The sequence below is a fragment of the Mus pahari genome, chromosome 8 (genome assembly GCF_900095145.1).
Source record: "Mus pahari chromosome 8, PAHARI_EIJ_v1.1, whole genome shotgun sequence".
Taxonomy (NCBI): Eukaryota; Metazoa; Chordata; class Mammalia; order Rodentia; family Muridae; genus Mus; species Mus pahari.
Window position 1 is genome coordinate 23,350,644 of NC_034597.1, and position 14,733 is coordinate 23,365,376.

The following is a 14,733-nucleotide window of genomic DNA, read 5'->3' on the forward strand; positions in this document are numbered from 1 at the left end:
AAAAAAAAAAAAAAAAAAAAAAACAAGAAATGTTACCAAAGAAACACAAATGTTGCTGAGTGTGGAGGCTCATGATTGTAATCCATTGTTTGAGGGTCTAAGGCAGGAGGCTTGTTCTAAGGCAGCTTGAACTAGATTGAAACCCTGTTTCAAAAACTCCAAGAGAAGAGGTGGAGGAGGGAGGAAGGGAAGAAGGAGAGAAAAGTAATGAATAAAATACTACCAGATTACAAACTTTAAATGTATGGATGTTGTGATAAACCTTAATAAAATTATCAGAAAAAGAAACCTTTTGGAGGGAAAACAACACCACCAGAAGGGTTCTTATCATTAACAAAATAATCAAAACCAATAACAAAGCATCAATGAGGGGAACAGGGCTCTCCCTGTTAGTACACGTTGACTTGAGATACAGGAATACCACTTAGGAGTTGGAAGCAGGAGGACTGGAAGGTCTGAGTCATCCCAGGCTTGTGAGTCTGAAGGCCTAGGATACATGAGATCATGTCTCTCACACACAAAACGTGAAAACAAGCAAATACAATCTTTAAAAAAAAAAATCAAATTAACAAAATCCTGATGCCAGGGGTTGCAGCCACAGTTGCACTGCACAGCCCACTCCTGGTAAGGCACTCTGACGAACCCCCTTTGTAAAATATTCTCATTCCATCAGTTCTGTTCCTCTAGAGAACCCTGATAAATGTCCGTATCTAAATAGGCAAAAAAACAATGCATCAAGGAAGAGCAGTAACAAGGAAGAAAGGCAAAGAGTAACCGTCGGCATGTAGCCAAGCCAAAGGGACTGAGTTGCACTGACAGGTTAAAGTTGATGCTTTAGTTCTTACTGTGTGAAGACATCCACAAAGGGCAGGATGCACAGCCCTGCACACCCACATAATCCCTCTGCACTCAGGACCCAAGGAGATCAGATACACGCTGTTCTGTGAGGAAGAGCAATTCTGTATGCCTCACTGTAAAACCCTGGCCCCTGGCATCCAACTGAGCCAGACTTCAAAACAAAGAGCCAGAGCCCAGCCAAGAAAAGGGACTTCAACAGCAGGACTTGAAGCCAGGACCATGTAAGGCCAAGCAAACCTCACCAGCCCTGGACTATATAACATGTTTCATGGCCAAACCTGAAGTGCCTCCTGCCCTTTACACCCCAGCACAGCATCCCTCTTCAACTGTCTTCTTTCCAAACTCATAGCCAGTTCCAAAGCAATCCAACCCCATCTCCACCATTCATGTACCAATGTGACTGACATCTTGTGATCTCCCATTGGCATGCAGATGTAATAGATGTTAGAGACCTGAGGACGCTAGGGAAAGCACATGTGAAGCCTGCAGACTTTTAGGCTGGAGCATTTTGTTTTCCCCTATCAGATGTTTAATGTGGCAAATGGGGGCCCCTGCTCTTCCTACTCAGTGTGGGCACCCTTCCTTGACCACTCTCCATGGAAGGCCTACCACAGCTCTAAATGGCGGGCTGGTTTACCTGGTGATGGATCTGGCTCTGTGCCCTTGACAATGACACCCCTTCACAGACAGGTTTAGGCACTACCCTCACAGCTGGTCAGATCTTCAGAACCCTCCCCTCACCACCTATCAATCTTCCCTGCATTTTCTGCCAGGGCAAAGTGAGAATGTGTACTCTCTGGTTTCTGGGAAGGAAGGGTTACTTCAAAAACAATTACAGGAAAGCAACTGAATGAGAATTTTCATGCATTTGCCAAGTGAGGTGCAAAAATAGCTCTAAACTTGTAAACAGTGATTATGGTTCCAACGTTGTCCTGAGGGTCATCTTTGTGTCCAGTAGATGTCCAGTAGGCACATCTTTGTGATGTAACCATCTATCTACCTGTGTACTGATCGCTCCCAGGTACAGCACAGGCCTTGCCCTTGAACGTCTGATTCATACACCGAAGCACTGCCACTCTTGGTGAGACCTCTTGTGGACTGTTAAGGCCTTCCTCCCTGAACCCTCTTTAATGACTGCCCACCACAGTCAGAGCAGTGTGGGCTCACTAACCCTGCTTGCCTACACACCCTTCCTTTCTGGGCCAGCTACTTTTTGTTGCAAAGCACCCAACAGAAGCAACCTAAAGGAGAACGGGTTTATTTGAGGGCTTAGTCCATGTTGCTTGACCCTGTGTTCTCAATCAGAAGGCTCCAATGGCAGAGGCAGGTGGTAGAGGACAGCTGTTTGCCTCATGGCAAACAGGAGTCAGAGAAGTACAGGAGGGGACCAGAGCAAGACACAGCACCCAAGGACATTCTCCCAGTGAAACATTTCTTGCTAGGACTCACAGTCTCCTAAAGGAGGACCCTGTTAGGAATCAAGTATCAACCATATGAGGGTAAGATAGGCACCTCACATTCAGACCATGCAACCTCCCTAAAATCTCCTCTCTTCTCAACGTTCAGGGCATCCTTCTGAACTAGAGCTTGTTCTCATTTTCACATACTTCCTCTTGTCTGTTTAGATGTCCTGTGCCCACAGTGTCCTTCTCCCCCACCACCATCTTCCCCACCCTTCTCTGTGGTTGTTTGAATGAGAATGGCACCCAGAGGTTGATATATTTGAATGCTTGGTCTCCAGTTGGTGGAACTGTTTGGGAAGGATTACAAGGAGTGGCCTTGTTGGAGGAGGCGTGTGTACTGGCTAGCTTTGTGTCAACTCAACACAGCTGGAGTTATCACAGAGAAAGGAGCTTTAGTTGGGGAAATGCCTCCATGAGATCCAGCTGTGAGGCATTTCCTCAATTAGTGATCAAGGGGGAGGTCCCCTTGTGGGTGGGACCATCTCTGAGCTGGTAGTCTTGAATTCTATAAGAGAGCAGGCTGAGCAAGCCAGGGGAAGCAAGTCAGTAAAGAACATCCTTCCATGGCCTCTGCATCAGCTCCTGCTTTCTGACCTGCTTGAGTTCCAGTCCTGCATCCTTTGGTGATAAACAGCAGTATGGAAATGTAAGCCGAATAAACCCTTTCCTCCCCAACTTGCTTCTTGGTCATGATGTTGTGCAGGAATAGAAACCCTGACTAAGACAGCGTGTCACCTTCTTTTGTATCTAGTATGAAGTAGAATGGGAAAGGAAGAAAGTTACAGGTCTGGGTTCAGACACCAGAGGGCTCTTGTCTGAGATCAGACTTTAAAAGTCTTGTCTTGATCACTTTCTGGGGGCATTTAGATTCTCCTCATGTGACTGAAACAATTCCAGATCTCATGTCCTTTCAGTCCAGCATTGGAGTTACCTACTGATGTGCGACAAGCTCCCTTAAAATAACTGCTTCCTTATCATGGCTCACAGCGTGGGCTGGTTGGGGCTGATAACTCCGATTCATGCAGTACCAACTGATATCACTTAGTGTTGCCTGGCTGATCTGATCTGGAAAGCAAATGAACAAGAGTCTTGATGCCTTCACTGATAGAAATATCTGGAATGCTAGGTGAAGTTGGGCCCTTTCCTTTCCATCTTTTCAGGGATTCTCCTTGGGTCTCTACAGTAGGGGAGTCCATTTCTCAACACAGTACAGTAGCTCAACATGTCTTGAGAAAACAACAGTCCTCTCAAAGACCACAAACGGAAGCCACCATCCTCTGATGTAGTCTTCCATCTTCTTCTGTTGCCAAGGCAGTGAGAGGCCAAGTCCACTTCAAGGGAGAGGGAAAGAGATCTCATTATAAAAGAGTAACAAGATACACATAGCCTTCTTTAAGCCACCTCTATGAAAGCATCCATAGGTCAAGCTGTCTATATCCCAAATCACTGCAATAGTTCGATCAATCTGACAGAGTAGCCTATGCGTGCCCTGAACCAATTCCTAGGACTAAGAGCTTAAGAACTATTGGTTGGAGCTGGAGGAAAAAACAATTCCAGCCAACATTATGGCTCACAGATTCTGTATGAAGAAAATGGTAGAGATGGGCAGTGTGGTGATTTGAATAGGGATGGCCCCATAGACTTGTGCGTGTGAATGCTTGGTCCATAGGGAGTGACATTATTAAGAGGTATGGCCTTTTTGGAGTACATCTAGCCTTGCTAGATGTCTTAGAAGTTCAAGAATGGTCAGCGTGTCACAATCTCCTTCTGCTGCCTGCAGATCAAAGTGTAGAACTCTTAGCTCCTCCAGCACCATGTCTGCCTGCACGCTGTCGTGCTTCCCACCATGAAGATAACAGACTAAACCTCTGACACTGTTAGCCATCCCTGTAATGAATCAGGATTGAGGACAGAGGTGAGAAGGAAGCCTCGGACTTGGGGGTCTGGTTATAACATCTTATTTATTCATAAATAGCAAATAGCAAAATGGGATCACATTCGTTCACACACACACACTTCACTGACCTGTCTGGGCCAATGTCATAGCCTGGTTTGACGGCTGCGCGTCAGGCAAGGTTCTCGACATGTGCAGGCTTGTCTCGTTCAGCAGTGGGCGTCTGGGTCGGTGAACTCCATCTCTCAGAACAACAGCATCTCCATGGGACTCTGGGAGCGACTGAGCTGCGATGGCCAGACCAGGGTATTTAAGCCACACTTAGCCAATCATAATTAAGGCGTTCACACATTACTTCATTGGGCATTTACCTTACTTCAACATTATCATGCCCACACCCTAGGCTTGGTTTCCATGATTACATTCATATCCATGGTATCGTTTCCTTACATCTTGTTCATGACATTACAATCCCCAAATTAAATGTTTTCCTTTAAAAGAGATAACATTGTCCTGGTGTCGTTTTGTTGTTGTTGTTGTTTGATTTTTGGTTTTTTGAGACAGGGTTTCTCTGTATAGCTCTGGCTGTCCTGGAACTCACTCTGCAGACCAGGCTGGCCTCAAACTCAGAAATCTGCCTGCCTCTGCCTCCCAAGTGCTGGGATTAACGTGCGCCGCCAGTGCCAGCAGTTGTAGTGCATGGCAGAGGCTGTTCACATCATAGCAAACCAGGAAACAGAGAGCAAGTGAGTTGATCTTCAAAGGTCCACTCCCCATGATCCACTCACAGCTGCTAGACCTCCCCTGTTAAAGGTGCTACAACGCCCCCCCCCCCATAGCACCAAAAGCTAAGGAATGAACATTAAAAACATAAGCCTCGGCCGGGCGTGGTGGCGCACGCCTTTAATCCCAGCACTCGGGAGGCAGAGGCAGGCGGATTTCTGAGTTCGAGGCCAGCCTGGTCTACAAAGTGAGTTCCAGGACAGCCAGGGCTATACAGAGAAACCCTGTCTCAAAAAACAAAAACAAAAACAAAACAAAAACAAAAACAAAACCCATAAGCCTCATGGAAATATTTCACTCAAACTATAACAGAGTCTGAACAGGGGTTGGAGGCAGGTGGTTTATTTGGAAGATAGTCCCAGGAAGCAAGAGAGGGAGAATACGGGGTATGGGACAGGGAGGGCAGAAAGGGCAATGCAGGGGGTTGTGAACACTGCGCTTTGAGTCTCCATACCCTAAGATCTCACAGAACATGTGCCAGAACTAACCAACCAATGAGAAGCAGGTTAGAACACTGCCCACCCACCTCTTATCCCTTATTGGCTGAAAGCCAGTATGCCTTATTGCAAGGAAAGACGGGCTGCAGAAGCTTCCGTGAAGGCGTCATTGTAGAGAAGAGGCGAGGCTCCACTCTTCCGTAGACCTCAAGTCAGTCGAGGCTAAACCCCCAGGGAAGTGTCCTTCAGAACAGAGGCTGAAATGAGGAGGAGGAGGAGGAGGGAGACAGAAATCTCACCTGCACTTAGGAACCAGCCAACCGCGGCACCCAGGGAATGCTTCCACGCCTCTTTGTGTGGAGTTAATCAGTTCCTGACCACCTTCCCTGGGGTGCACATCCACCAGCCAGTACCACCAGGAACACAGCCGACGATCCGTCCAAGTTGGGTTTGTTGCTGCTTGTTGACATGAGGAAGACCACACACCACGGGGCGCTGGGAGTGTCTCATAGGCAGGTGTCAAGGGAGGCTTCTCAGAAGACCATTTGTGTTCGGTGACTTCACATCATTACAAGGGTGAGGACGAACAGTCTTTCTCTGAGTCCCATGCTGGGCGACAGAACAATTTTGTGACAGAGCATCTTAATTATCTTAGTCTGGGAGGCTGTGGGGGAGTAGAGTAGGGCTAGACCCATAATTAATTGGGAAACACCACTTTTGTTTGCCCACAGAATAGACTACTTATAGGTGGCCTGGGTTCTTGCTTTTGTCTTTGCTTAAATGTTGTACTGGTTAGTTTTTATTGTCAACTTGACACAATTTAAAGTCACCTGGAAAAAGAGAACCCCAACTGTGAGACTGCACAGATCCGAATGGCCTGTGGCCATGTCTGTAAGAGATGATCTGGATTGAAGTAGGAGGGCCCAGCCCACTGTGGGTGGCACCGTGCCTAGTCAGGAGGAAGCTAGTTGACCATGAGCCAGTGAGCAAACCGGAAAGCAATGGTCCTCCATGGTTTCTGCTTCCACCTGCTGCCTTGAGTTTTCTGCCCTGACTTCTCTTCTCAGTGGACTGACCTGGAAGTATAAGACAAATAAACGTTTAAAACAGGGTGGTTTACCATGTTTGTGAGCTTTTCACTGCTGCAACAGAGTACTTGAGAGAGTTCAGTGAAAGGAAGAAAAGTTTATCTCTGTCCATGGCTGGCTGCCTCCGTTGTTTCAGGCCTGTGGTGAGGCAGAACAGCATGGTAGAAGAACATGGTGGATCAAGGCTGTTCACTATATGCTGCCCAGGAGTCAGAGGGGAGGGGGCCAGGACAAGAAATCATTCCAAGGCTGTAACTCCAGGACCAATCCCCTTCAACTGGCTCCTGCCCTCCTACGTTTCCAGCACCTCCCAGCAGGTCCTGACATTGTGAAGCCATGGATGGATTAATCCGTTGATAAAGCCAGAACCCCCATGATCCAATCCCTTCCTAAAAAGTCCCACTCTGAATATTACTGCCACGAGGACTAAGCAACAGGAAGCAAACTAGACACTGTGGTCTCATCTTACTGTCAGTCACAGCACAGCCTTGACTGATGTCAATGCGATGGTGCTAAGTAGGGACAGGATTTCAAAGCCAGGCCCAGTGACTGATGCCTTTTTCTTTCTCTGGATTTATCTGACACAGGCTCTGCACATTAGCCCTGCCAGGTGGCTCTAAGCTACAGTCCACTCCAGGGCACAGGGGGCACAAGCGTAGGGGCAGATCCAAAGTCCCTCCTGTCTCTAGGAAAGCTCTTTTAAAATCTGGCAGAGCTGTTCGGGCAGCCTCTCTCCTTCAGTGACTCATGGCCACGGGGCTCATGGCTGAACATCAGAGTGATGCCAGTAACAAGGGAACTGACAAGGCTCACCCATGCGTTTCCTGCCGTTCAGGCGAAGGAAGGCGGCAGAGCAGGATGGTGACAGCTCAGATAACGTGCCTGGCCACAAGAACCCTGCTCAAGCTAATGGAGCCTGGTTGCTGGGGAGGAGAGTGACAGATAACTCTTGACTGTTACAAAATCTGCTGGCTGCCACCTTTCCCAGGACAACTTTACATATTCCGAGTATGCAGAGTGGTTTCTGGGACAGCATTGATATTCAGCCAACACAATGACTAATGTCATTCAAAGGTCAAGTTAGGGCACAGGACAGGCATCCTAATCCCATCAGGAAACCAGAAACTAAAGGAAGTCAACAGAGTACACAGCAGAGGTTGGCTCCAGTGCCCTGTGCCCTTGAGTAGACCACCGAAGTGTAGGAGTAGAGGCAGAGGAGCGTGTCTACCTCTCTACAGACAGGAAGCTGAGGAAATGCTACAGGAGGGGCCCATGGCTTCCTCCAGCTCTGCCATGCCTCCAGCTGACCCCCTGGGACTCACATCAGCTTCGCCACCAGCATACAGACCACAAAGTTTCGTGAGGATCCCAACACCTCTCTGGAAACTCAGCTTTCACTCTCTCTGCAGAATGGATTCTTCCAGACACCACTATTCTGCATGGCAGATGCACATCTCCCCTGGGTCTGGGGCACACAGGCCACCCTGGGACCACGTGGACCGTGCCATTTATAATCTGACTGTACGGTTTAGTAAGCACAGCAGACACAGATGGCAGTACACCCCCTGCGTATCCTTTGCCAGCAGCACGGCCACCGTGTTCTGTGCTGGCTCCGATTTCCTCTAGGTCAGAGCCCAGGGTCACCTGCACTCTGCCCTGGGTGTTCTCTGGAGGCAGAGAAGTTCATGCAGCAACTGTGTTCATCAGCCTTTCGTTGCTTTAGCAGAATACTTGAGAAAGCCAGCTGAAAGGGAGTAGGACTTACTTGGTTTCAGAGCTTTCTGTCCATGGCTGGCTGCCTCCGTTGTTTCAGGCCTGTGGTGAGGCAGAACAGCATGGTAGAAGAACATGGTGGATCAAGGCTGTTCACCATATGCTGCCCAGGAGGCAGAGGGGAGGGGGCCAGGACAAGAAATCATTCCAAGGCTGTAACTCCAGGACCAATCCCCTTCAACTGGCTCCTGCCTCCTATGTTCCCAGCACCTCCCAGCAGGTCCTGACATTGTGAAGCCATGGATGGATTAATCTGTTAATGAAGCCAGAACTCCTATGATCCAATCCCTTCCTAAAAGTCCCATCTCTGGCTCCTACTACCTTGGGGAGCAAGCCTTCAACACACAGGTTTTCAGCAGACACCCAGTCTCTTTCCTTCAGGTAATTCTGGGTGCATTCTGTTTACTTTTCAGGATGGTGCAGCAGAGCTGGGTAGTGACCTTAATAATATAGCTTTTCCTCTGACCCTGATCACTTCCCCACCCCCACACTCCTTCTGTTCAAGGTCATCTCCTGCCCTCAAACTACCTGCTTCCAGGACCTCACCCCAGGCTGCTGCCAGGGCAAACCCAACCTAAACTGCATCATAGTACAGCCCTCCTCAGTTTTGTCTCTTCCCCAGCTTCACAAGGTGATGCCCTGAGCATCTATTCTCCTACTCAAGGTCACAGAAAGTGGGTACAGCTGTCCAGGTGCCTCTGAAATCCTGCCACAGGGCACACAGTCCACCATAGGACTGGTCCCACCCTAACATCACTGGTGAAGTCTTTCCACTGTTTGTAGTGGAAATGGGGGCTGTCTGCACTTGCAGCAAGGGCATGCTTTTAAGTGCTTCCCTCCACCAGGTTAGAATTCAATCTAAGGCACCTATGGCTACTCACCCGCACGTAGGAGGCATCCTTGGGTGCTCATAGCTGACATCATCTCTTCTGCGAGGCCATGACTAAAGCATAGCTTCTCCAGTGCGCGTCAGGCACCAGCCTTGTAATCAGGTCTCCCACTTTGGGATGAGATGATGAATGGCAAGATTACTGGATTCGAAAACAACACATAGAGGCTCCCCTCTTTGCGTGCATGTGTGTGTGTGTATTTATGTATGTGTGAATGTGCATATGTGCAAATGTGTGAGTTTGTATGTGTGAATGTGCATTGTGAATTTGTGTGTGTGCTTTATGTGTATGAGTGTGTGAATCTGTGTGTATGTATGTGAATTTGTATGTGTGTGAATCTCTGTGTGTGGACATGGGTGTGAACTTGTGCATGTATTTATGTGTATGAGTGTGTGAATCTGTGTGTATGTATGTGAATTTGTATGTGTGTGAATCTCTGTGTGTGGACATGGGTGTGAACTTGTGCATGTATTTATGTGTATGAGTGTGTGAATCTGTGTGTATGTATGTGAATTTGTATGTGTGTGAATCTCTGTGTGTGGACATGGGTGTGAACTTGTGCATGTATTTATGTGTATGAGTGTGTGTGTGAATTTGTGTATGTGTGTGAATCTGTGTGGATATATGTATTTGTATGTGAATTTGTGTGAGTCTTTATGTATGAGTGTATGTGTGTGTGTGAATCTCTGGGTATGTATGTGCATTTTGTGTGAGTATGCATCTGTAAGTGTGAATTTGTGTGCTTGTATGTGTTTATGTGTGAGTGTGCATCTGTGTGTGAATGAGGGGGGTGTGCGCACACACACGCGCAATGGCAGGGCAGGATAGAACTCCCTGAACCCCTTGAGTGTAGGGGTGTCAGCATTAATAACAGTTTCTCCTAGTGCCTATTACTGTGCTCCACATAGTAGGAGCTTGTGATGGCAGCCTCGTCTCTGTGGTGAACACCTGAATCAAATGAAAGAACGGGAGATCTCCTTTGGGTTCCCAGGGTTTGGTCCGTGCTCATCTGACTTTTGTTTCTGGATCTGTGGTTAAGGCAGAGAATCATGGCAGGAGCTGAGCTGATCTGCTCGTGGCAGCCAGGAAACAGGGAGGGGAAGAACCAGACCCTCTTTAAGGCCGTGCTCTATTGCTCTTCCTCCAAAACCACACTCCACCCCCCAAGGTTTCTATGGCATCCCAGGGAGAGAGAGGCCCCTGCAGCCACAGCAGCTGCCGCAAGTCACAGTCTGTGTGAATGTCTACTTGACTATGGAGGAACTGTCTTCTTAACATCATTTGAGTGGTAAAAGCCACATGGTACTTAGGGTCGCCATGTTGGCCAGTGCCAGTTTATAACACAGAAGCCCTGATAGCCTTTGGGACATTGAGACATAAACATTGGGAGGAATCACCGAAGCCAGTAGTAACTACCAGGCTGTTCGCCCCAGGCCTCGGGATGAAGGTCCAGAGAAGGTCAGTTGCCCAGAGATTCGCATTAATAAGCGGCCTCTTGGGAATAAGAACACATGGGCCCAAAGATATTTTTTGGGTGTGTAGGTCTTGCTGAAGCTGACCTGGCCTTGAACTGACTCCACACAGGAGTCCAGTGGAGCTCTGGCTCCCCCTACCGGCCACAGTGAGATTGCATGCACTTCATTTCCTCCCTTCCCCTTCCTCAGAACATGGCCCAAAAACAGAAATCAGCTGGAAATAGCCTACTCAAAGTCACATCAGAAGAGAGCAGAAAAGGACTTAGAAAATCATTCTTTGACTCCCTTATTACTGTTTCACTGTAGAGAAACCAAGGTTAATTGAGGTGACCGGTATCTCTTTGGCCTCTCTGCTCCTGGCACTGGCCTGCTGAGCACACAGATGGGCTAAGAGTGCGTGGGCAACAAGAAAAACAGGAACCATCTGGTCAAGGTCAGGCCTTCCTTCTGCCTCTTTATGACCACATGACAATTCCTTTAAAATGCTGATGGGTAAGGTGGGCGAGTGGGCGAGAGGACGGGACAGCCATTGATAACATCCACAGAGGACAGGACAGCCATCCACTAACATCCCAGAGAAGGGGACAGCCATTGATAACATCCACACAGAATGGGACAGCTGTCTGCTAACAATCCACAGAGAACAGGACAACCATCCCCTAACGATCCACACATACCTTTCAGGCATTCGCCTAAAAGTATCATTCCTGCTTTGTTTTGTTTTAAAGATTTCTGTGATATAATTCTAGTTCTTGAAAACTCGCCACTGAGGGAAACAGTAAATAGTGAAATCCTGTCAAGAAAATAGTAAAATAAAAAGCTGTGAATGGTGGCGCATGCCTTTAATCCCAACTCAGGAGGCATTGAAAAGCAGGTGTCTGTGAGTTTCAGGCTAGCCAGGGCTATACAGTGAGGCCTTGTCTCAAGAGAAAAACCCAAATTCCTCCCCCCATTCCTGTTGGGGCCTCCCAGCTCTCGGTTGCCACTGGACCACCTGTAGTTATAATATTCAGATCTGCCAAGCTTTACTAATCACTGTCCTTTTAAACCCAGCTCCCTGCAGGTGCTGAAATTCACTGGCAGCAACCTTCAGATTCACCAGAGCTGCAGCTCTACTGTCTCCACCGCCTGCTGAGAGGACTCGCCTACCTAAGGACACTCACCTGTGCCTTGATCTTTGGACCCGCCTACTCACGGACATTCATTGGAGCCTTCAAAGACTGGGGCTGGGGACTGGGGTTTTCTCCCACACTATATAAGCTGAGCCCTTTTAGTAAAATTCGAGCCTCGAACAGAAAATTTTGTCCTGGCTCCATTTTTCTCTCGCACATTCTATTTCAGCCAGATAAACCCAGACCAGGTTAAAGTGAGTTTTGTCAGAAACTCACACATTCCCACACTTCCCACACCCATACTCCATTGTATATTAGGATTAGCTCTTATAAACAGCAACAAAATGTTTTCTGCTTAGTGATTGAGTGGATAGCATTTATCCATTTGGGGGTAACTAATAACATTTGATACTTTACCAAACAGAAAGGTCTCCTTCATGTCCAACCTAATGTTTGCTCTCTCCAACCCCACAACTCAGCGTGGAGGACACTAAGCCAAGTTCCTGACAGCACCCCATTCCACTTCAAGAAAGATGATGAGCATCAATTGCCTCCATATAGAGTTGCTTCAATTGTGGCAAGCTAGCCACTGGGGGAAAATGTCCCAATTTTATCTGTGTAGGAGGCCACAGCCCCTCCCCTGGACTACCCGAAGCCACACCTTAAAAGATGGCACCTGTTGGCTATGGAGCTTGTGGTAAACAGGTCCATATTTGGTGGTGATATGTTCCCGCTCTTCTGGTTAGCTGAGGCCGCACACCTGGTGAGGTGACATGGCCTGCCTCAATTGGAGTGGATAAGAGTATAAAAGGACTTGTATCCCGGGGCTCGGGGGAGATGAAGAGGGAGATGATGAAGATTGTTCAAGGTTCCTGAATAAACTGCTGTAAGAAGAACTGGTGGTTGCGTCTTCCTTCCTTGCTGTGGTCAAGAGAGGATGCGACATATCTGGAGACAGAATGCTGTCCAAAAAGCACAAAGAGACACAGGATACTTGATTGCTAAGTTCTGCCAAGTCAGAGTAAGCTATCCTTCATAATTCCTGCTTCATTTAAGGCCTGTCAGATGTTCTGGGATGAAAGGCTGATGACAGATGCTCCAATGTCATAAGAAAATATTGAGGACTGTTCAAGCTTTAAGCTTTCTACCTATGTTACTTCAATGATTTTTAGAAGCTGAGTCCCTGTACTTCCTGCATACTCAAATAATATTTATTCATTCTCAAATCTTTGGTGAGGTTGAAGACTAGATAGTTATAGTCTCACAATTAAACTTAAGGTGTTCTAGATTTTAATAGATGGTTTTAGGATGGTAATACAAGGTGTAGTGGCTATTCCTGGTTGTCAACTTGACTATATTTTGAAATGAACTACAATCCAGAATTGGAAGGCTCACCAGTGAACCTAATCTGGAGGCTGGGAGATAGAAGTTTCTGATCTGGATCTTGGTACGGAGATCTTGAGACACAGTGGTGATTGAATCCAGAAGATTAAGACAGGGAGATCTCCGAGTCCAAGGTCATCTGGGATTAAAGGTGTGGTGGCACACACCTTTAATCTGGGCCACACCTTCTGCTGGGGACCATATAAGCACAGTGGAAGAAGGGAATCTGGCTCTCGCTCTTCTGCCTGCTTGCCGTGTGGGACTAAGCAACTGCTAGACCCTTGGACTTCCATTCACAGCTACTACTGAACCATTGTTGGGAATTGGACTGCAGACTGTAAGTCATCAATAAATTCCTTTACTATATAGAGACTATCCGTAAGTTCCGTGACTCTAGAGAACCCTGACTAATACACAAGGTAAAAATCAAAGAATATTTAGTAAAGAGTTATAAACTCATTGTTAGCATAGATGATAAAATATTTTATCTATATTGCCAAATATAATGTTCTGGATGCTATAAATGTATATTATGCTTTATAATTTTCATAATTGTTATAATTGTATTCAATTTATATCTTAGAGAAAAGGGGGCTTTTATTGGACTAGAAAAGGGAATTGTTGAGGTTTGATCTTTTGCTATGTATTGTAATGCTACGTGCAGCCCACAAGACCTGGTTGCCTCAGAGACAAGAGTCTGCACAAGAGAGTCTGCACATAGACCCAAGTGACACTATGTGACCTTGCCCCCAATTATTTCTGATTGGTAAATAAAGACACTGACAGCCAATAGCTGGGCTGAAGAGACATAAGCAGGTTTTAGGGTCCCTGGGCCTGGGGGTGTGGGAAGAGGACCATTACAGAGAGAAAGACACCATGGGTTAGGAGTCAAAAAAACATGGCCCCGAGAGCTGGCCAACTGGAGTTAAGAGTAGCCTAGATCAAACATAGTAGTAACTCAGGGATATTGATAGGAAATACATTTTAATAGCATAGAGGGTAGATATCTGCCCAGCTCTAGTGCTGGTTAAGGCTTATTGTAAATTTAAAGGTTGTGTGTTTCTTTTATCCAGGAACTAAATGGTCAAAGGTGGGATAGAAACCCCAGACTGGGATTAAACATTTCTACCACACTACCTGCTACCAACCCAATGTGGCCTGAACCAGTTTGGGGTGCACAATAAAACAAGCTGTCCTCCAGTGAACTGTCAGTGGTAATCCCCGATTTTACCTTCTTATTACTACAGAGCATTCAGTGTGAGTATGTTTAAAATCACATACATTTGGGAGACAATCACAGGAGAGAAGTGATTATATAATTGAACCTGTCAATCAAAACAGAACCATCCAAAATATTTTGCTCCTAACCAAATTCCCCCTTCTTGGACCCTATGAAAAGAAGCCCCCAACAATAATCTGGAGCTCTTCAGTATGCTGCCCCATGTGGCCTCTGTTCTAGGCAGGACAATGGCTTCCCTGCTACTTTTGCAATAAGCCTTAATTTCAGTTCCTTGAGTAAGAGGCCAAGGTGCTGGAGAGATGGCTCAGTGGTTAAGAGAACTGACTGCTCTTCCAGA